This window comes from Cinclus cinclus, chromosome 29 (assembly GCF_963662255.1).
Source record: "Cinclus cinclus chromosome 29, bCinCin1.1, whole genome shotgun sequence".
NCBI lineage: Eukaryota > Metazoa > Chordata > Aves > Passeriformes > Cinclidae > Cinclus > Cinclus cinclus.
This window is the reverse complement of record NC_085074.1, coordinates 2,977,770-3,000,195: the sequence shown is the minus strand read 5'-3', so window position 1 is coordinate 3,000,195 and position 22,426 is coordinate 2,977,770.

Below are 22,426 nucleotides of genomic sequence, written 5' to 3'. Positions count from 1 at the left end.
GTGCTGGACAGAGACACAGCCAGGAGCTCCTGCTCCAGCTCTGCTTTTGGGGAAGGCATGGGGGAGCCCCTTCCAGATGTTCCAAATTAATGGTTTTAATCTCCAGATCCAGCTCTGGATTTTCTCCTCCTCCCTCAATCCTCCTGCTCGGAACTTGCTGCTAATCCCTCCAAATTTTAGCAGAGGATTGGTTCTGGGTCTGGAAATGCTGAGTTTGGGCATTTCTTTGACAAGAAGGAGGGGAGGGTGCTTCCCAGCCGTGGATTTCTGCATCCAGGAGGCCCCAGTTCTCTCTCTCCTCATTTTTACATCCCCTCTGCACAGGCAGGGAGTTTCCTGCACACGGGGAACCAAAGGAATAGCCACGATCATTTGTGTGGGAGCCACTCCCAGCCTCAGCAGGGGCTCAAACGCACACTGGGGATGTCTCCAAACTCTTCCATCGACCAGGAACTGCCCCTTGAGCCCTGAACTCGAGTCCTTCTCCACCCCACTTCTCTCCTGTCTCATGGAAGTGATTCCACCTCACCACTGGAGCTACCCAGGTTTCATTTTGTGCTGGACCATCCCCTCCACGAGCTACGTTTGATCTCCAGCCCCAGTTTGCTGTCCTGTGCACGCGGCCAGAGCTCTGCCCCAGATCATTTCATAATTCTGAATCCCAATTCCTCCCCTTCCTCTGGGAAAAATGCATTTTTTGCAATACCTATGTTGTAACTTTCTAGAGCACATGCTTCCAATTTGAGCAAGATTTTCCAAAGCTCCTAGCACGTAACCACAAAAGTTCCTCATTTCGTTCCCTTTTGATTCTCCATTTAATCCATTCTCTCTTTTGATGTTTGGATCATCTTTCTATCTCACATCTCGGGCTCCACTAGAAAAGCTTTTAGTTGTAACCACGAATTCAAACCCCACAGAGAAGTCCAACAATTAACCTGGGGGATTTTGGCAGAGCTCTTTCCCCTCCTTGCTGATTTCCCATTTTCCATCTCTTCCCAACCCCAAATTCTAAAGCAGAGGAGAAACTTCTGAAGAGCTTCGCCAGCTTTAAACCAAAAAGACAGAAAATCCACCAGAATTCAGTTGCTGTCACCAATTTCCTGAGTGACTTTGGCTGCGTTTCGTTCCCAGTCTCCCAGCAGATAATGGGGGTGGACCAGAAGCTTCTCTGCCTCCTCCTCATCACTGGAACATCTGAGATTCCCAGGAGCAGAGACCCTTTCAGCACATTCATGGATCCCCCACTTTGGAATCGTAAACCCCATTTCCAGCCAATTCCTTTCTCTCTGTAGCTACAACTCAAATCTCTTCTTCAGCTGTGACAAATTTAGGGCCAATTCTTGAGCTCTTGGGGCATGTTGCCATCAGCCAAAAGTTGGCTTTAATGTCCTTTATCATTCCCAGTTCTTCCGTGGGGATGTTCCATAAAAAAAAATTGGACACTGCACTGTCCAATATCCAAACCTGGGCCAGCCATGGTTTCATTGGGAGAGCCTCAGACCCAAAGCTAGGAGGATTGTGCCTGGTTTTGTGCTCTAGAACTGCAATAAAAGAATTGTTTTAGGCCAGGACACACCTTGTTATTCCTTAAACTGGGAAAAAAGCCCAGTGTGGCTCCCCAGCTGATGTCTTTTGGGATTCTGGCTCTGTAGAGTCAGGATAAAAATTAATTTTGGTCTTATTGGTGCCTCCAGGGGACAGGACGTTCCCAGTCCCTCACTAAGCAGTGCAAGTGTTTGCTTTTGCTTAGGAGGGAGAGATTAAAATTAAAAAATAAGAAAAGAAAAAAAAAAAAAGGAGGGCAAACAAACCCCAGAACAATGAAGCAAATGAATTACAGCACATTCTAGCTAGCTTCAAATAACAAACATGACCCCACTCCCAGGAATACGATTCCCTCACCAATCTGTGTGTCCCTGTAAATCATAACAAGATGGAGACTCCTGGACCTGGGATTTACTATAAAACCTGTGCTCAGCTATTCCAGAGTTTGGGATGGGGTTTCAGTGCTGGTTTTAGTTCCCAGCTGAGGGATTTGAGATTTTTTTTTTGGGGGGGGGGGGGGGGGGGGCAGAAGGTGCCATTTCCCTGAAAGTTTCTGGTCCAAAGCACAGTTTGGACAAACCAACCCGGCCAAAAGGTTCCCAAATCCCTCCTCCTCTTACACAAGCTCTTTCTTGTCAGGCTGCTCACTTCATCTGCAGTCAGAGAAGAGGCTCAGGGTTACCAATTCTGCCCCAGGCAGATTATTAATAACAAGTGTTTATTGATTATTTTAGCAAGTATTTTTGATTATTAACAAGTGAAGGGCAGCACAGCACAGATTTCTTTCCAGAGGGGGTTTTAGCAAACCCAGGCTGTGCCAGGTTCCCAGGGGTGCATCCAGACCTTGCTGGAAAATGTGAATTTCCCCCTCAAGCAAGATCCAGGGTTGGATCTTGCACTGGTGGGGATGGCTGGAGGTACCTGGTGCCACCCTCAGCACAGAACAGATTCCAGCAGGGAGGATGGAAGCAAAAATAAATGAGTTATATTTAGGAAAAAAACCCCAAAAACTACAACCAAACCATGCAGAGCTTTTAACGACCCTTTTCCTCCCTTCCAGTCAGAGGGGAGGACTTTGGGGCTCACAAAGGATTTAGTAAAGAGGGTTTACTTCAGGCTAAGGCCTCAAACAGGAGCAGCACAGGGGACCTGAGCAAGCTGGAAGGTCTGGTCTTCATGGAGATCTCCAAAGCATCCCCATTAAAAAAAAAATTGTCTTAATGTGCATTGGGAATGTAAAAAAAAAAAAAGTGGAATATAAAGAGTGGGGATGGAGCTCCAAGGCAGAGCCAGCACTGGGTGACCTCCCTTGGTTGAATCTGTAGGATTGAGGCAGGATTTGGGGAAGGATGGGGTCTTGCAGCCCAGAACCTTTTTTAGTCTCAGCAAAGGAACCTCCTCTACAGCAAATCACCCTTGGCCACCACTGAATTGGTAAAATCTGGTTAATCCAGGGCTTCTCCTGGAGCAGCAGCAAGGCCTGGCTTTTACACAGCACCCTTTTCATAAAAATCATCATTAATTATGCTACGGACTGGAGTTTACTTGTATGGACGGGCTGCTCCTGAGGATCTGGAGATGCAGAATTCCCTTCTCTGTGTGTGCTGTGACCAAGCCAAGCTGAATTTTGGGGCTGCCCAGGGTACTCACGTGGCCCGAAGGCAGCTTTGCACTGGCTGTCACGGGTGGGACAGGTGCCCATGTAGCAATATCCCTCTCCAAAGTTGCAGGGGTGCCCATTGACCCGGAATCGATCCTCAGGGCAGCTGGGGGAGCTCCCTGTGCACATCTCAGCCAGGTCACAGTCGTCTTTCACCGCCCGGCACACCGAGCCCGGCTTCTTGTACTGAGGGAGGGACAAAATGCCACACTCGGCACCCGGCTCCTCCACGCTGCTCAGAGCACCCAGCCGGGGGCTTGACCCAGCAGGGAAATCTCCTCCTCGCTCCACAAGCCGGGTGAGGAGCAAGATCCTGTCTCACTTCACCTCGGATGTGTCAGCTCACATTTTGGGGCTTTGGCCTCTCCCGACACAGCTTTCGTTGCCGGGAGAAAATGGCCAAGCAAAGGCTCATTTCTCCAGGCTGGTGGGAGATGGAGGGAGTTGGGGGTGGTGGGCAGGGCTGGGCTGGAGAGCAGGGAAAGGCTGGATTTTGGGAAAGGCTGGATTTTGGGAAAGACTGGATTTTGGGAAAGGCTGGATTTTGGGAAAGGCTGGATTTTGAGAAAGGTTCTTCCCCCAGAGGGTGCTGGGCACTGCCCAGGCTCCCCAGGGAATGGGAACATTCCCAAATCTGCCAGAGCTCCAGGAGAGTTTGGACAGGGCTGCCAGGGATACCCAGGGTGGGATTTTGGGGTGTCTGTGTAGGATCAGCCATCGCAGGGGTCCTTTCCAGCTCAGGATATCCCATGATTCTGCCATGAACAATGCCATGTATTCCATGAAATCCCAGCCCTGAATCCAGAATCCATCCTGCCACTCACCCCAAAGGCTGGGGGCAGAGCAGAGGGATCCATCTGGTCCCGTTCAGGGATTGAATCCTCGGCCACGCGGGGTTTGCTGGATTGGAGCACACACGCAGGCCAGGCCGGGCTTTTAGAGCCCAGTGACCTTTAAGGATGAGAAATAATAAGAGGAAAAACGTGAACCCTGACAAATTCATAACTCCAGCACAGGGGAAAGGAATGTATTCCTTGTACATATGAAAAAACATTGCCCAGGACATGTCTATTTTCTTTTCCATCCCGTGGCTGTTCTGAATTATGTACAGAATATTCCCTCGCTGTTTGTTCTGGTGCATTTTTGTGTGTGTGGGTACTTTGGCTGTCCCAAATGAGTTCATTATCACTGATCAAATGGATGAAACACCCTTTGTTTTGTCTCCCCAGCATCCCGGGGATGTGCTGTGTTCCTGGAGGAGCTGGGATGCTTTTGCTGTTCTCCAGCATCATCCATGACAGGCACAATCCCATTTTCCATCCACTTCAGGAAATATGGATTTGGAATTAAATCCCACTGGCATTACTCAGGGAGATGGGAGGTTATAAATATTCCATTAGGAAGGGAGGGATGAGATTTGCCAACTTCCAGCTCCAACCACCTCTTTAACGGTGACAACAAACAAGAACAGGTCATTCCTTCTGGTTATCCTGATGGATGGATTGTCCCTTGGTGTTATTACTTTGGGATGCAGATAAAAGGGATCAGCTTTTGAGCTGGGAAAGCTCCCTCCATCCCAAAGCAAAAGCAAATGTGTGCCCAAGCTCTTGTCCAAGCGTGATCCCAAAGCAATGTCAGATGTCAGCATGCAGCTCAAAAACTCATGGAATCCAGCAAATAACAATAAAATAATAATAATAATAATAATAATAATAATAATAATAATAATAATGGACTTCTTTTAATATGGAAAAGTTGTGCCTGGTGTTTCCAGTGAAGCTGAAGAAATCCCATCCTTCTGTGAAATATTCATTAAAAATGACAATAACAGGGTTTATTTTTAGCCTGTTGAAAGCTTTCCTTGCTTTGTACTTTCCTCATCCAGCAACAGCCACAAACCAAACTGAAGCATTGTTTAGAGAGAAAAAATCAAAGCAAGGCCCAGGAGGAGGTTCCCAGATCCCAGGCTGCTTTCCCTGCCTCTGGCACAGCCCTCCTGTCTCTGCCTGGGGCAGTGGGAGCTGTCCCATGCATGGGTTTAAGGTCCCTTCCCACCCAAACCATTCCACAGTTCCATGATGTGATTGTATAAAATAAGTCGGGATGATATTTTGTCCCTGAATTCTTTCAGGTAATCTCCCGGATAAGTCTGAATTCCCCGTACTTAAAGCTCCACGGATGTATTTAGACATTTCCATCGTTTTTTTCCCCTCTTTTTCACCTCTGAACACCCGATGAAGACACTGAGCACAAAAGTGATTTTCTTCTTTCCTGAGAACAAAGCATTTGGCTCCCTCCTGTGGCCTCCTGCATTGTGAATTCCCAAAACATTGATTAGACACGGCAGGAACATCAGTTAATCCTGAATCCGGCATCCCTGGCAGAGATTTTTCTGAGCTCCAGGATTACCAGGAATGCCACAGGAACACATGGCACAGGGGGGATGTGCAGGAACGGACCAAAGCACAGAAGTTTCATGGTCTGACTGCTGCAGTAAATCTGGGCTTTCCTTCCCTTCCCTTCTGACACCACGTCAGCAACCAGCAGCCAGAATCAATCCTGCTTTCATACACAACAACCGAGACATTCGATAATAAGGCAATAAAAATGCAAATCTGTGAGCAGGGATCTTCTGCAGTTCTCTTATGAGTTCGTGTTCCCCTGACTTTTTTTTTTTCTTATAGTTTCTAGATATAAAGCTTTTCTTTGCACCGAGGAGAGGAGAGGAGAGGAGAGGAGAGGAGAGGAGAGGAGAGGAGAGGAGAGGAGAGGAGAGGAGAGGAGAGGAGAGGAGAGGAGAGGAGAGGAGAGGAGAGGAGAGGATAAATACAAAACGAAACCATTCCTGCCCCAGGTGTGGCAGAGGCAGCTCCAGCTGTGGCTGGGAACTGAAGCTGTTTTGGGACCTCATCCCTAATTTTTGGCTTTTCTCATTCCCTGCCTGTTCCTGGCAGGTGCGGGAGCAGCAGAGGAGCAGCCCCGAGTGCAGCTCACCTGAGCCGGCTCTGGATGGCAGCAGCACCCAGAGCACAGAGCCAGGGGAGAGCCCCATCCCTGCCTGGGGACAGTGCTGGGACAGTACTGGGACAGTACTGGGACAGTACTGGGACAGTGCTGGGGACAGTGCTGGGACAGGGACCGGGCACAGGGACAGTGCTGGGACAGTGCTGGGACAGTGCTGGGACAGGGACCGGGCACAGGGACATTGCTGGGACAGTGCTGGGACAGTGCTGGGGACAGTGCTGGGACAGGGACCGGGCACAGGGACAGTGCTGGGACAGTGCTGGGACAGTGCTGGGACAGTGCTGGGGACAGTGCTGGGACAGGGACCGGGCACAGGGACAGTGCTGGGACAGTGCTGGGACAGGGACCGGGCACAGGGACAGTGCTGGGACAGTGCTGGGACAGTGCTGGGGACAGTGCTGGGACAGGGACCGGGCACAGGGACATTGCTGGGACAGTGCTGGGACAGGGAATGGGCACAGGGACATTGCTGTGACAGTGCTGGGACAGTGCTGGGGACAGCGCTGGGACAGGGACTGGGCACAGGGACAATGCTGGGGCAGTGCTGGGACAGTGCTGGGACAGTGCTGGGGACAGTGCTGGGACAGGGACCGGGCACAGGGACAGTGCTGGGACAGTGCTGGGACAGTGCTGGGACAGGGACCAGGCACAGGGACAGTACTGGGACAGTGCTGGGACATTGCTGGGACAGGGACATTGCTGTGACAGTACTGGGACAGTGCTGGGACAGTGCTGGGACAGGGACATTGCTGGGACAGTACTGGGACAGTGCTGGGACAGTGCTGGGACATTGCTGGGACAGGGACATTGCTGTGACAGTGCTGGGACAGTGCTGGGACAGTGCTGGGACAGTGCTGGGACAGGGACATTGCTGTGACATTGCTGTGACAGTGCTGGGACAGTGCTGTGCCCTGCCCCTGCACACACCCTGAGCCACCTTTCTGACATTAAAGGGCCAATGGAGAGAGGAGGTTTCACTTGTTATTTTTCCTGTACTTCCAGACCCGCTGGAAGTCACCAGCCCTCATTAATTAATCCATACCCTCATTAATTAATCCATACCCTCATTAATAAATCCATACCCTCGTTAATTAATACATACCCTCATTAATTAATCCATACCCTCATTAGTAAATCCATACCCTCATTAATTAATCCATACCCTCAGTAATTGATCCATACCCTCATTAGTAAATCCATACCCTCAGTAATTGATCCATACCCTCAGTAATTGATCCATACCCTCATTAATTAATCCATACCCTCATTAGTAAATCCATACCCTCATTAATTAATCCATACCCTCATTAGTAAATCCATACCCTCATTAATAAATCCATACCCTCATTAATTAATCCATACCCTCAGTAATTGATTCATACCCTCAGTAATTGATCCATACCCTCATTAATTAATCCATACCCTCATTAATTAATCCATGCCCTCAGTAATTGATCCATACCCTCAGTAATTGATCCATACCCTCATTAATTAATCCATACCCTCATTAGTAAATCCATACCCTCAGTAATTGATCCATACCCTCATTAGTAAATCCATACCCTCATTAATTAATCCATACCCTCATTAATTAATCCATACAGCATCAGAACCACACCTTGAAGGCATTTTCAAGCAACCTCTAAAAATACGAGCTCCAGTCCTCACCTCCTGAGCACATCACCTACCCCAACCTTCCAAAAAAACATGGAAAAATGGAATTATTTAGGTTGGAAAAGGCCTTTGCGACGTCTGTACTGTAATCACACACTAATTGCTCAAAGGAGATTTGCTCTGCTCCAGCATCCCCTGCTCCTTGAGGCAGCTGAGCCAAATCCGAATGAGGAATTACATCATTTTAAACGTTATTTCCACCCAAGTGCAGCCCGACTGCTGTTCCAGGGAGGGTTTTTTGAAGCGTGGGATTATCAGGAACCAGCAGTTCCTGTCTAGCCCTAATCAAGGCAATAAAGAAGCAGTGAGGGCTGGAATGACAGTGACGTGTCCAGCACGGGACACTCCGTCACCGCGCAGTAAGGGCTGGATCCCGACCTCTGCCCCGCACCCTCCTTTATCTCGGATTTATGGGGCCCTGGTACAGCTTTCCCAGAGGTTCTTGGATGTGTCCAAGGCCAGCTTGGAGCACCCTGGGACACTGGGAGGTGTCTGCCCATGGCAGGGATGAGATTTAAGGTCCCTTCCTGTAACGGTGTGGTGTTTTGCACCATTTAATTATTGGTTTGTACGAAGTTTACTCTGTCTTCACTCAGAGCCAGGATTTAAAACACATGAAGGAAATGGATTCTTTTCGTGTTTGGGATTGGATGTTTATTAAAGCTTATCAAAATATAGAAAGTTCTGTAAGGCTTTGAGTCACCAGCAAGAAATGAGTGAAACGGAGCTGGATCCGAGGTCTTTTAAAGACGAACACTCCAATCAAGAACTCACACCTTTATTATTTATCCTTTTGACCCAATAACCAAACTCCTGTGACCCTCGGTGCAGCACTGAGCGTCCAACCAGGAACTGCCTGGAACCCTGGAGAAGAAGGAAGATGAGCACTGAGACACCACCCAAAATCCTCCAGCTTGTCCCACACCCATTACTGTATGATCAAAATTTCCAATTCCAAACCCTTCACCCTGTGAAATCGCACACTCCTCTTTAACTCCACACCCGTGGATTTTTAACTCCATCCCCCACATTTTGGAATCCTTCTCCAAGGCCTCAGGTCACCAGCAGTGTTCTCCAGGGCTCAGTGCCTGGCAGCACAGAAAGCTCAAAAATTCCCAGATTTCCGGGATCCAACAACTTCCAACCCAAAACATTCCAGGAATCCAAGATTTTATGCTTTAAGGTAAACCCACTCCCCACAAAACCATTTCAATTTGGAAATTTAACTTTCTCTGCTTAAGTTTTATGCTGTTATGAAACGACGAAATGATCCAAACTTTGCCTTCAGCCAATGAATCCCTCCCTCCATGACTGAAATATTCCAGTGAGGAGTGACCTTTCCAGGGGGTTTAGAATCCCTGGAAAATCCTGGATTCAGGAGAATCTGGGAAGTTGGGAAGTGACTCTGTGCCTTCAGCTGTTCCTGCTCAGCTCCCAAACACTGTCACAGCCAGGGGACATGAGTTTGGTGATTACTTCTGGGGCTACCTAAAAACAGAGGCCAGACAGAATTAAGGGAATAAAAAAGAATGGAATAAAAATAATTTTAAAAAATAATATAATAAAAATTATAAATAATAAATATTTATTATTTATATGTTATTTATATTTATTGAAGAGCCTTCAGGTACATTTAGGGCAGACAAAGCCCCCAGGGGCTACACCCAGAAATGGACAATGAGTCCCAGTTTTTCACACTTTTATAAATTTGGTCCATTTGGGGTTAATCCCCCAATTACAGCTTCAGCTAATGAAGTCATTTACCCCAAGTTTGCTCCCCCAGTCACTTTAGTTTCCATCTCTCAGGCCTGAGGCAGTGAGGTGTCCTTGGCTGCCAGCCTGGAGAGGAATTGTTGTGTGTGCCCAAAATGGGGAAGCAGCAGCTCACACTGGGAATGGAGTTTAGAGTTCCACACTGAAGAACTGCAGGGATACAAATGGATAAAAATTATAAAAGCTAAAATCCTCAGGGATCATCCAGTGGCTCCTTTTATTATTATTATTTTATTTTTTTTTACTAATGGAACTGATTCACTTTTTTCCAAACCTGAGGGCACAAATTTCCCTTGGATTGACTCATCCCGAGGAGGTGCTGTCACCTTCTGTTGTGCAGGATTTTTACAGTTTGTTCTCAAAGACTCACGAAAAAAGCTTTGAAATAATTTCTCTTTCATCTCTTTCCTCCCACATCCTTCCTCTTTCCCCGACTGTTCTATTTTTAGCAGTCATTTCTCAGCGTTCTTGTTTTGTTCTCTCAGCCTTGCAATGGGTTTGATGGCAGAAAATTTGTAATATTTAAGGGTGAGATGCGCATGAAATTTGTTTTTCAGGAAGGAAAAATATGAATCAAGGGTTAAAAACCTGGCATCTATTAAAAATTGTGGGTATGATGGAGAATGATTTTGTTCTCTCACCTTTGAAACAGGCGACAATTTTAGGGTTTGCTGTCAGAAAATTTGTAATGTGAGATGTGCATAAATATGCTTTTCTGAAAGTGCCACAAAAAAATATGAGTCAAGGTTTAAAAACCTGGAATCTGTTGAGCATTATGGATACAGTGGAGCACAATTGCTTCTGTTGTCTCATCCTTGCAATACCTCACACTCCTAGAGTTTGCTCTCAGAAAATCCTCAGTATTTGAGAGTGAGATGTTCATGAAATCTGTTTTTTCAGGAAGGAAAAGTAGGAATGAAGGGTTAAAAACCTGGCACTTGTTGAAAATTACGGATAAAATTGAGCACAGTTACACTGGCAAACAACAGCAATGGGATCCCCTGCATCAATAACAGCACAGAGGAGTTGTCAGAAGCAGAATTTCTCTCTGAAAGACAAGAGGATGTCAAAAAAAAAAAGAGAATTAAATGTCCTGTACCTCTTTCCTGCCCCCCAGGAAAACGGGGAGTGCTCTCAGACACCCAAAATTAGGAAACCAGAAACAATTGCCCAAGATGTGGGGAAGGCAAAACAAACAAGATTCTTCTTGCCATAAAAACTGCTGACTTCAAAGGGAATTAAAGGAATTATTCCAGCCCAATTCCCTGTCACCGCTCAAGAGCAACCCGGAGATGCCAGGGGCACACAGGTGTCCTCTCACCTGGGGAAATCCTTCCCAGGGCCACGACTGGAGGAGGCTCTGAGCCTGTGGGAATGTGAGCAGATAGAGCTGAGAGCAGCAGAGTCTTCTCCTTACACGAGGTTCTTCCAGGAGACGTTCCGGCCGCGATTCCTCCGCGCTCGTTCGGACTCAGCGCCTCTGATGACGCAAATCTGGAGTCAGTGGCTCGGAACCAGCGAGGGGAATTAGTCAGCAACGTGAGACCTGGCACAGCTCAGCCCCGCAGCCCGTAAATCCTTATCTCAAGGACTTTTTCAAAAATGTTTGGAGCTGTGGAGAGCAGGGGGCCTGGCTTTGTTCACTGCCATCAGCTTCTCACCCTCTGCTTTTCACCTGGTACGTGGTGAACAAAGCCCCGCCTGAAAGGGAAGTTGGAGTCTGGAGCGTTGTTCAAAATATTCCCAAGGGTGTTTTGCACTTTTGCAAAACCTCTCTGAAGAACTTGAGGCACACTGAAATCCCCAAATTAGCAAATTTCCAAATTTTTAACAGCATGATGTGCTGAGAGGCCTGAAATGCCATTGTCACTTCAGGGCAGGAGAAGGATGATGTGGCCTCTAAACCACTCCAAATATCTCTTAATTCCTCCTCCAAATCAATAAAACTTGGCTTGTCCTCCTTGGCTTTTAGGCTTGGTATTCCCAGGGAATTTGGCAAGTGATTGCTGCTGATCCTCATTCCCAAATCCCCCCCTGGAATTCAGCACCAATCCCAATTTATCCCCACCTGCAGCTCTGTCATTGCTTGGCCCTTCTGCTTCCCACCTTGTAAAACACATTTGTTAATATTCAGGAATCTTTTGAAAAGGCTTGGTCAGCCTCTCGCAATTAATCATTTACTAAATTGCTAATTGAGGCAGCTCAGCCTGAGCGTTCCGGTGTCACAGGGAAAATTTCAATGTCTCCAAAAACTTCTTTAAATGTCTTTAAAATCTGCAGCCTGACACCAAATAACCTCACATTTGGAGTCTCCTGGGTAAAACAAGGAGTTTGATCCTCGGCTGGTTGTTCTTGATGAAAAACATGAGCCGGTGAGGGAGAAGTTCAGAAATGCTCACAGAAATGATAAAATGCACATTTCTGATCGATGGAAAAATGCTGTGTATTCTATTTTTGCCCTAGAAGTGAGAGCTTTGTGGTTGAAGATGATGAATCCCTTCTCTGTGTGCACCTGTCCTCGTCCCTGTGCACCTTCAAGCACAGGTGTGTGTCCCTCTGTCTGTCCCTCTGTCTGTCCCCAAGGCTCCCTGGCACCTCAGCTCTGTGCTAAGGTGGCACAGCCAGGAAAAAAAAAAAATAAAAATTCAGATATTTCCTCTCACAGAGCGATGAAAAAAGCTCAGTTTATGTTGAGAAACAGAGCAGAGTGTGAGTGAGGAAAGGAGGGAAGGTGCCTTCATGTCCCTGCCATGTGTGGGAGCAAGGAGTGGCAAGGAAACATTCAGGAAATGCATCCCAGCCCCCAGAAAAAATGGATTTTTAGAGACCTGCTGTTGTTATCTGGCAGTGGTTGGAGCAGGACACCAGACTGGAACAAAAAATCCTTTAATGCTTCATCCCCTACAGTAGCTCCACCCATTCCCTAAAGTTTTGGAAGGATAAAATCCCAAGGTTCAGTTTAAAAAGGGCACAGAATTGAGAGCTAAAGATGAAGGTTTTAACAAAAGGAACGACAGATATTGACCTCCATGACCTCACTATTTCCTGACAAAACCTTCCCAGGGAATTATAAATCCAAAGAAACTCTAACGAGTGCAAATAACAACAAGGTGGCAGAGAATTTATGGCCCAAATTTTTTGGCCGATGCCTCTCTGGTGGCAATTTGCTCTCAGCGTTGATTTTTCTGAGCTGTGCTGAATAAATTTCAGCTATTTCAAATAACAGCTCCCGAGGCTCAGGATTGCTCTGGTTCAAGCAGGGGCAGCTGGGGACATGCTGCAAGCTGTGATCCATGGCTGGGATCATTTCCCATCAAATTCATTCAGACAGAGCAATTTAGTGGATAATTTGCAGGACAAACAGAGCTGTTTGGAGAAGTTGTTATCTTGGCAGTTCTCTGAGTGACCTGGCTGGTTTTGCCAGGGAAAGCTGACAGCAGGAATGAGGTTTCTAGGATAACTCCTGGTCTGATGAGCCTGTCTTGGGCTCTGGATACAGATATAGAGCACCAAGAAAAAGGAATAAAAAAATTATATTGTTTATTCATGTTACAGGCACCCAGTTTCATTAAAGATTCCAGGGTGAGTCCAATAAGGAAGTGAATAAAAGTGGAAAAATATCAGAGGAAATTCTGTTTTCTTGAATTGCAATGGGTTCTTACTCTCTAAGACATAAATAACTCCTAGGACTTTATTCCTCGGTGTAGGCTTGGACAGGCTCAGGGATGACCTTGCAGGTCACTGAGGGTGGCAGAATTCCCTGGAATTCCAGATGCAGCTGCACAAAGTCAAAAGCGGGGGGAAATGATCAATAGCGCCCAACGTGCCCCAATCTGAGGAGATGTTCTGGAGCTTGGAGCACCAGCGGGAGCCGTCCCTGCCCACGGCAGGGGTGGCACTGGATGGGATTTCAGGTCCCTTCCAGCCCAAACCATTCCAGGATTCCATGACGTTTCTCCCTAGTCAGCATAAAAAGGACCGGGAGCAGGGACATCAGTGCAGGGATGTTCCTGCTTTGTTAATGGGATAAACTCTCCAGAAGTCGCCACCAACAACGAGTTTTCTCACACCCCTCACACAAAAGCTTTTGTTGGGATTTTCCAGCTCTTACGGAGGCGCTGAGCACAGACAGCGCCTGGCATTGTTCACTCGAGCTCCCGCTCTTCCAAGGAGAGGCTTTTCCTTTTTTTTCCTTTCCTCAGGATAAAGGTGGGGTGCCAGGGCAGGAGATTACTCAGAACATGACGGTGACACCAACAAAAAGTTCATTATGTGAGGTTCAAGGGAAATGCTTAACCCTGAGCTCTTCCCCGTCTCTGTCCCTGCTGCTCGGGGAATAACGAGGGAGAAATCAATTTATTTGATTTCTTTGATTTGATTTGATAACTCTTCATTCAGGTTCAACCACCATTTCCTGGAAGCAGGAATGTCCTGAGAGCTCTGGATTGATCCAGGCTGCTCTCTGCAAGCAGATTTTGTGCTGAGGGGGGGTCAGGCTCTTGTAAGACATGATGGGACAAGGAGAAGCAGCTCCAGCTGTGCCAGGAGAGATCAGGTTGGATATCAGGAAAAATCTCTTCACTGGGGAGGGGTCCAGGGTGGTGCTGGAGTCACCAAAATGAGCAGATGTGGAGATTTGGAACAGGGATTTGGACAAAGGATGGACAGGATGGTGCTGGAGGTCTGCTCCAGCCTTGGTGACTCTGTGACACCAAACTGCTCCTCCAGCAGTGACTAAAACACCTCCAAAAAGCAGAAACCGGAGATTTCAGAGAACTGTGTTTGGGGATGACAAAGAAAGGACTGGGAGCTGGGGATTAGAATTCCCAGCACGTTTCCCAAATACGGATATAAATCTCCAGATAAAGATCCATCTTTTCCACCATCCCTTGGCTTTTCCCACTTCAGTTCCATCCTGGCCCCTCCTCAGGGGCTGGCCCAGGTCCAGTCCCTTTCTCAACATGACCCAAATCCAGTTCTTGGTGTCACAACAATTCCCTTGAAGGATCCCAGTGCCACATCCCAGTTTCCAAGGAATTACCACAACAGATCCCACTCCTGATAGCAAATTCACCTGAATGTTGACAGCCATGGTGGTTAAACACACCGAGGAACTTTTGCTGACACCGTTTCCTCACATGCAGTAGAATTTCATACTCAGGAAAATTAAAAAGTAGGTTTTTTTTTTCCTTCTAAAATGCAACAAAAATATAAAAGTTTAAATGCAATATAAATATAAAATAAAGTGCAAAATAAATCAAAGCCTATACCGAGGAATAAAGTCCTAGGAGTTATTTATGTCTTAGAGAGTAAGAACCCATTGCAATTCAAGAAAACAGAATTTCCTCTGATATTTTTCCACTTTTATTCGCTTCCTTATTGGACTCACCCTGGAATCTTTAATGAAATTGGGTGCCTGTAACAATAATAAACAATATAAATTTTTTATTCCTTTTTCTTGGTGTTCTATATCTGACAAGAGTCCTTAAAAGTTACAGGGTTCATTTAGTAAATATTTGGGCAACTACATCTCCAAATATCTTATTCCTTAATATTTCTTTCTCATTAATTCTCTTTTACCACTTCACAGCACCAGTAAGTGTGAAAGTACAGCAAAATCAGATTTTCTTGGAGCATCCTGGCACCTTTTAGCCCAAGACTGCCCAAGGCCAAGATGCTCGGAAGAAAACCAAATTATGAAAAAAAAAAAAATTGCCTGAAGTTCTGAAGTTTTATGAAATACTGAAAAAAAAATTTCTGTCTTCAGCTTTGTTACTTAAAAAGCTTCCAAGGTTACTGTGCCCTTCTTACATTTTTTTGATTGAAAACAAGAGAGAAAAAAAAAAAAAAAACAACAAAATAATTTTGCTGGGAATCAGATCTGAGCTCAGAAATCTCTTCCTGATTTATTTTAAGAAAGGAGCTTGGAAATGTTTAACCCAGCATGGCCAGAGGCACAAAGGCAGAGATTGCCCGGGGTATTTGCTCAGGGGTTTAATCCTCTCTTATCAACACAGACACACCAGGGAGGCTCCAAATGTCAACTCTGGATTCCAACGAAATGAAGGCTCAGGTGAGGAGCCACAGGTTGAAGTTCACAGCAGGGTTGGGTTTTTTTGGGGGGGAGGGGGGTTTGTTTTAAAGTTTTTTTGGATGGTTTTGATATTTCTGTGCTTTCTTGGGATATTTCTGTGCTTTCTTGGGATATTTCATTCTGTCTTTCTGGACCAGTCAAAGCCCATCGAATCATGGAATTGTTGAAGCTGGGAAAGACCTTTAAGATCATCAAGTTCAGCACCGCATTCCCCCAGTGCCACATCCATGCATTTTTGGAACTTTTCCAGGGATGGGGACAATACCATCCATTCCGGGGCTTTCCAACCCTCTCCATACAGAAATTTTCTCCCAATATTCCAATCTAAGCCTCTCCTGGGGCAGCTTGAGGCCATTTCCTCTCATCCTGACACGTTTCCTGGAGAAGAGCCTCATCCCCCCCCCAGCTCCACCCTTCTTCTGGAATGTTCTCCATAATCCTTCCCCTGAGGGCGGCGATGCCAACAGGACCAGTTCATAGGCTGGATGTGAAAAATGTGTTTTGTGGATGTGAGAAACTCATCCTGGGCAGCAGGAAACCCTTGAAAAGCTCAGTTTGGGGATGGTGCTGCCAGGAGTTGGAGGCACCGAGGGAACAAGTGTCCAAAAACGACCCAAAAATGTCCAAAACCCGAGCAAATGTCACAGGAACAGTGGGATTTTGTTGAAGGTTGGATTTGATGATCTTGGAGGTGTTTTCCAACCTTTTAGATTTGATTGAAAGTTCCAAATCTGGGAGAGCTTCAGCCATTCCTTCTTCAGAGTGGTGCAAATTCAAAGCCATCCCTGCTTTGGACTGGAAGCAGAGGGAAAGGAATCCCTGAGGTTCTCTCTGGTTTTTATTAATGCTTTTATGGCTTGTGTTTGACTGGGATTAACAAACACCTCAAGAGCTCTGCCACTGTTTGCCAAGCCAAGTGATTGCTGACGGCACCTCCGTGCAGAGCAGGGATTTGGGAATCCTTCCTGCTGCTGTCAGAACCTCAAACAAACGAGCTGAGGGACAGTGGTGGCTTTATGAAGCCACAGCCACGAGCTGGAATAAATCAAGGAAAGACCACGACAGCATGAGACACTGACCTTGGAATTCCTGCCATGGAGCACAGGGAATATCTCCTGCAGTGCTGGAGTGAAATTCTTGCCTTCTCTGTGCAATCCTTCATTAACTCTGCCATTTAAAAATGGTGCTCGTTTTCTCCAACTAAACAGCAAAAATAACAGGGGAAAAAAAAAAAAAAAAGGATTTGCAGCTCAGAGGCAGCCAGATCATAAATGTGGTATTCTGCATGCCTGACCAAATTCAGTTAAATGCTTCTGGAAGTTTGTTTTACTCCATTTAACTTTCAGAATTTTGCCTTCTGCAGGTAATGACTGGGGAGGAGATTTTCTTTGTAATGTCCCTGTGCACACTCAGGCTGGCTCTCAGCATGGGCACTCTTTGGACAGGCTGCTTAAAAACTGCTCCTGTACCCACAGCACTTTAAAGCACTCTTTGCTTTGCCTCCAGTTAAAATACTCCGACTGGCCAAAAGTCACAGGGAAAGCAGGGAAAGCTGGTAAATATATTTTGGCTGAATGATATCCATTAAATCCTGGCTTTGTTCCAGTTTAGAAAGCAAAATAAAGGCGAGCTGGGAAGTTTTTGATTGTCTGACAGGGCAGGCCAGTGGAACACCCCCCTGCTCCTCTCTGGGCACGTGGCTCTGCAGAGGCACCACAGGATTTTGCCACCTGCTGGTCCCCAGCCCCTCAGGTGTCCCCTCAGGGATGGCTCCTGTCACCTGTACCCCTCCCACATCGCCTGTCACAGCAGTTCCAGAGCCACAACACAGCCAGAACAGGGCAGGAGCAGCTTTTCCTTCCAGCAGCTGATTCCTTCATCCCCCTTTGCTGGTTTCACAGAACCACAGAATCACAGTCACAGAATCACAGAATCACAGAATCACAGAACCACAGAACCAGAGTCACAGAACCACAGAACCACAGAACCACAGAACCACAGAATCAGAGTCACAGAATCACAGAACCACAGAACCACAGAACCACAGAACCAGAGTCACAGAATCACAGAACCACAGAACCACAGAACCACAGAACCACAGAACCAGAGTCACAGAATCACAGAACCACAGAACCACAGAATCAGAGTCACAGAATCACAGAACCACAGAACCACAGAACCACAGAACCACAGAATCACAGAACCAGAGTCACAGAGTCACAGAACCACAGAACCACAGAACCACAGAACCAGAGTCACAGAACCACAGAACCACAGAACCACAGAACCACAGAACCACAGAATCAGAGTCACAGAATCACAGAATCACAGAACCACAGAATCACAGAACCAGAGTCACAGAATCACAGAATCACAATCACAGAACCACAGAACTTAGAGTCACAGAACCAGAGAACCAGAGTCACAGAGCCACAGAATCACAGAACCACAGAACCACAGAATCAGAGTCACAGAATCCCAAAATCAGGGTCACAGAATCACACAATCACACAATCAGAATCACAGAACCACAGAATCACCAGGTTGGAAGAGATCTTTGAGATCATTAAGTCCAACCCATGCCCTAACACCTCAGTTAAACCATGGCACTGAGTGCCATATTCAATCAATTCCATTTTTTAAACACACCCAGGGATGGTGACTCTACCATCTCCCCAGGCAGACCATTCCAGTACTTGATCACACTTTCAGTAAAAAATTTTCCCTAACATCCAACCTAAATGTCCCTTTGCTATTTCCCTTGCTTGTGCTGTTTCATAGGTGAAATCCTGCTGCAGGAAAATCCACCTGCAGCAAGAGGCGCAGCCCGGAGCAGGATGGAACCAGAAGGCTCCCAGTGCCTGGGAATGGCAGCCTGGTCCCCATCATATGACAGGAACATTCCTCAGACAGATGAAACTCGAGAGCTCTGCTGTTTGTCTCGAAGTCTCACTTCTTTTCTGGCTGATTTGGATCTGGAAATATTCCATCCTCTAGCCAGGGGCTTATCTGATGGAAGACAACCGTGCGTGGAGTGAGCAAACAGGGCTGAGCTTGGCCTTTGTTCCTCCTGCGGTGCCCGGGGCCTGTCCTGCTCCCAGGGCACGGGGAGGTGGCCCAGGAACCTGAGCCACACGAAACCAGTTCTGATCACACGGTGAGGGATCACTTCTTGTGGTGTTTGGAGCCCGGGAGCTGTCCCTGTACAACTGACCCTCCGTGGCCAAATCACTGGGCTCTACTCATTTACCTTCATTTCTCATCTATTCCAGTCAAGGATTCTTTTCTTTTCTTTTCTTTTCTTTTCTTTTCTTTTCTTTTCTTTTCTTTTCTTTTCTTTTCTTTTCTTTTCTTTTCTTTTCTTTTCTTTTCTTTTCTTTTCTTTTCTTTTCTTTTTTCTTTTCTTTTTTTCTTCCCTTCCCTTCCCTTCCCTTCCCTTCCCTTCCCTTCCCTTCCCTTCCCTTCCCTTCCCTTCCCTTCCCTTCCCTTCCCTTCCCTTCCCTTCCCTTCCCTTCCCTTCCCTTCCCTTCCCTTCCCTTCCCTTCCCTTCCCTTCCCTTCCCTTCCCAAAACTTCCCAAAACTTCCCTTCCCTTCCCAAAACTTCCCTTCCCAAAACTTCCCTTCCCTTCCCAAAACTTCCCTTCCCTTCCCTTCCCAAAACTTCCCTTCCCAAAACTTCCCTTCCCAAAACTTCCCTTCCCAAAACTTCCCTTCCCTTCCCTTCCCAAAACTTCCCTTCCCAAAACTTCCCTTCCCAAAACTTCCCTTCCCAAAACTTCCCAAAACTTCCCAAAACTTCCCTTCCCAAAACTTCCCTTCCCAAAACTTCCCTTCCCTTCCCAAAACTTCCCAAAACTTCCCTTCCCTTCCCAAAACTTCCTTTCCCTTCCCGAAACTTCCCTTCCCAGGACTTCCCTTCCTTTCCCTTATCCAGGTGTGCCACATCCAGGTGTACAGGTTGAGGAAGGTGTTTCCCTCAAGCACCTTCTCTCTGCTGATCCCAAGCAAAGCCTGGCTGGTGGCTCCGTGTCCACACGGGGACATTTTGGGCAGTGATTGCAGTTCCAGGAAAAGCCTCGTGCTGCAGAGGAAGCTGAGGCTGGACAGTGGCTCCTTTGTTCCTGGTGCCACCTTGAGCGTGGGCTGGGATGACTCAATGCAGTGATCTCTGTTTGCTCGCGGTGTTTGGGGAGACTGGAGTCCAGCAGGCAGGAGGCTGAGACGGTTTATCCAGGTGGGTTCTGCTTCCCCCTTCTTGTTTGCCGGGACAAAAAAAAAAAAGTGGAGGGAGCAAGGCCCCTCACGAGGCTTCCTTGGAGAACTGTCCCTAGATCAGAATTGTTTAGTCACGGTGTATCTCCTTGTAAAACCATTGGTCCTATTCCCTTAGCCCCAAACCATTGGTCATTCTGTCAAGCCATACTTTCCCTATAAAAACCCCTACTCTGACCCCGTTCAGTGGAATGCTGCTGTCCCTGGACTCCCCTTGGCAGAGGACAATAAAGAACCCTGCAGAACCTCTACACAGCGCTCCCGGTCTCATTCCTCTGATGAGAATGTACCTTGCAAGCCGAGCTGAAATCACTTGGAGCTGAAATAATTTTGAGCTGAAATCAGTTGGAGCTGAAATCAGCTGGAGCTTAAACCACTTTGAGCTGAAATCACTTTGAGCTGAAATCAGCTGGAGCGGAAACCACTTTGTGCTGAAATCAGTTGGAGCTGAAATAATGTGGAGCTAAAATCCCTTGGAGCTGAAATCACTCTAAGAGCTGATGGCCTGAACTCCAGGCACTGCTCGCACATTGTGGCTGAGAGTGCCTGAGACTCCAGGAGAGGCTGTTCCTTGTGGAATTCCCTATCCAGGAACGTCTGTGACAGCCAGGGGCTTGGACCCCAAAAACACCTCATGGCCTTGGCTGCTGTGCCTGAATTCCTGTGAGAGATCGGAGAAAAGCTCAGGGCTTGACTGAAGCACAGCCACATGTTGGGGAAAAATCAGGAGCAAACCTTCCATGGGCAATGTGGGACTGGAGAGAGCGACAGGATGGGCACAACTGTGGAATAATTAGGGTTGGGGTGCCATTAAAACCCATCCAGTGCCACCCCCCAGCTCTCAGTGTGCTCCAAGCCCCAAATTCAGCTCGTGGAGGCCGAGGGTTGGAACCCGCTCAGGTGAGGCCTCACCTGCAGAGCTGCTCCAGCCTGGAGCCCAGCAGGTGAGGGAGGACCTGCAGGTGTTGGGGAGAGCCCAGAGGAGGCTCCAGAATGATCAGAGGGATGGAGCAGCTCTGTTGGGAGGAGAGGCTGGGAGAGTTGGGATTGTCCAGCCTGGAGAGGAAAAGATTTGGGGTGGCCTCAGAGTGGCCTCCCACCATTAACTGTCAGGGCCTAGAGGAGCAGGAGAGAATATTGACACAGGCCTGGAGGGAGGAGAAGGGGGAAGGACTTCAAGCTGATAGAAAGTAGGTTTAGATGGGATATTTGGAATAAATTCCTTGCTGTGAGGGTGGGGAGGGGCTGGGATGGAATTCCCAGAGGAGCTGTGGCTGCTCCTGGATCCCTGGAAGTGCCCAAGGCCAGGTTGGAGCACCCTGGGACAGTGGGAGGTGTCCAAGGGAATGGGATTGAAGTTCCCTTCCCACCCAAACCATTCCATGTTAAACCATGGGAGGCGAAGACACGATGGAGATTTGGGATAAGGATGGGAGGGACAGGATGGGGGGAATGGTTTGGAATAAAAGGGGGCAGAGTTCATTGGGAAGAAATCCTTCCCTAGGAGGGTGGGGAGAGGCTGGGCTGGAATTCCCAGAGGAGCTGTGGCTGCTCCTGGATCCCTGGAAGTGTCCAAGGAGAGGTTGGAGCCCCCTGAGACAGTGGGAGGTGTCCCTGCCATGGCTGGGGTTTGGAGCAGGATGATGTTTAAAGTCCCTTCCAATCCAGGCCGTTCCATGATTCTGGGTCTATTCCCACCCCGTGAACTCCGAGAACGGAGCCCTCGTGCAGAGCCCTGGTGGATTCCAGCCAGCACAGAACCGTGCTCAACCCCACGTAGGAGCAGGCAGAATTCCCTGTCCCTCGGGAAAAGGGAGCCAGCCCTCACGTAGGACCAGCACAAACAATACCAGAAGCAGCACCTGCAAAAAAAAAAAAAAAATTAAAAAAAGCCCCTTAATTCACAATGATCTGCTTTGTCACTCGTGCCGTGGAGAACATTAAACAGCTCGGACGTGTGCACACAATTACACAACAGGGGCCACGGCCAGAAATGGGGCTGCAGGTGTGTTCTGAGGAGAATTGACCTTCAAAAAACCACTTTAATCGAGTTGAGAACTTATGAGAAGTTCATGGCTCTTGAGAAATCCACAGCAAGGTCCCGTGACTTCAGTTAACTCCCTGCAGCCTGCAGTGGTTGGAGCTGCCCAGCCTCCATCACCTGGGGGCAGGATAATTAAGTAAAACGCAGCTGACAAAGGGGGAAGATGAAGTAACTGATTTTTGGCCCTACATTTCAAAGAAAAGGGAAGGAAGAAAGGAAGCCACACACTTGTAACACCAAATATGTCTGTGATCCTCTCAGGGCAGAAAGTGCTGCCAAGATGCAAAATATTTGTGATGAGGTTTCATTAGTCAGGCTCAGATGACAGACTGATTAAAT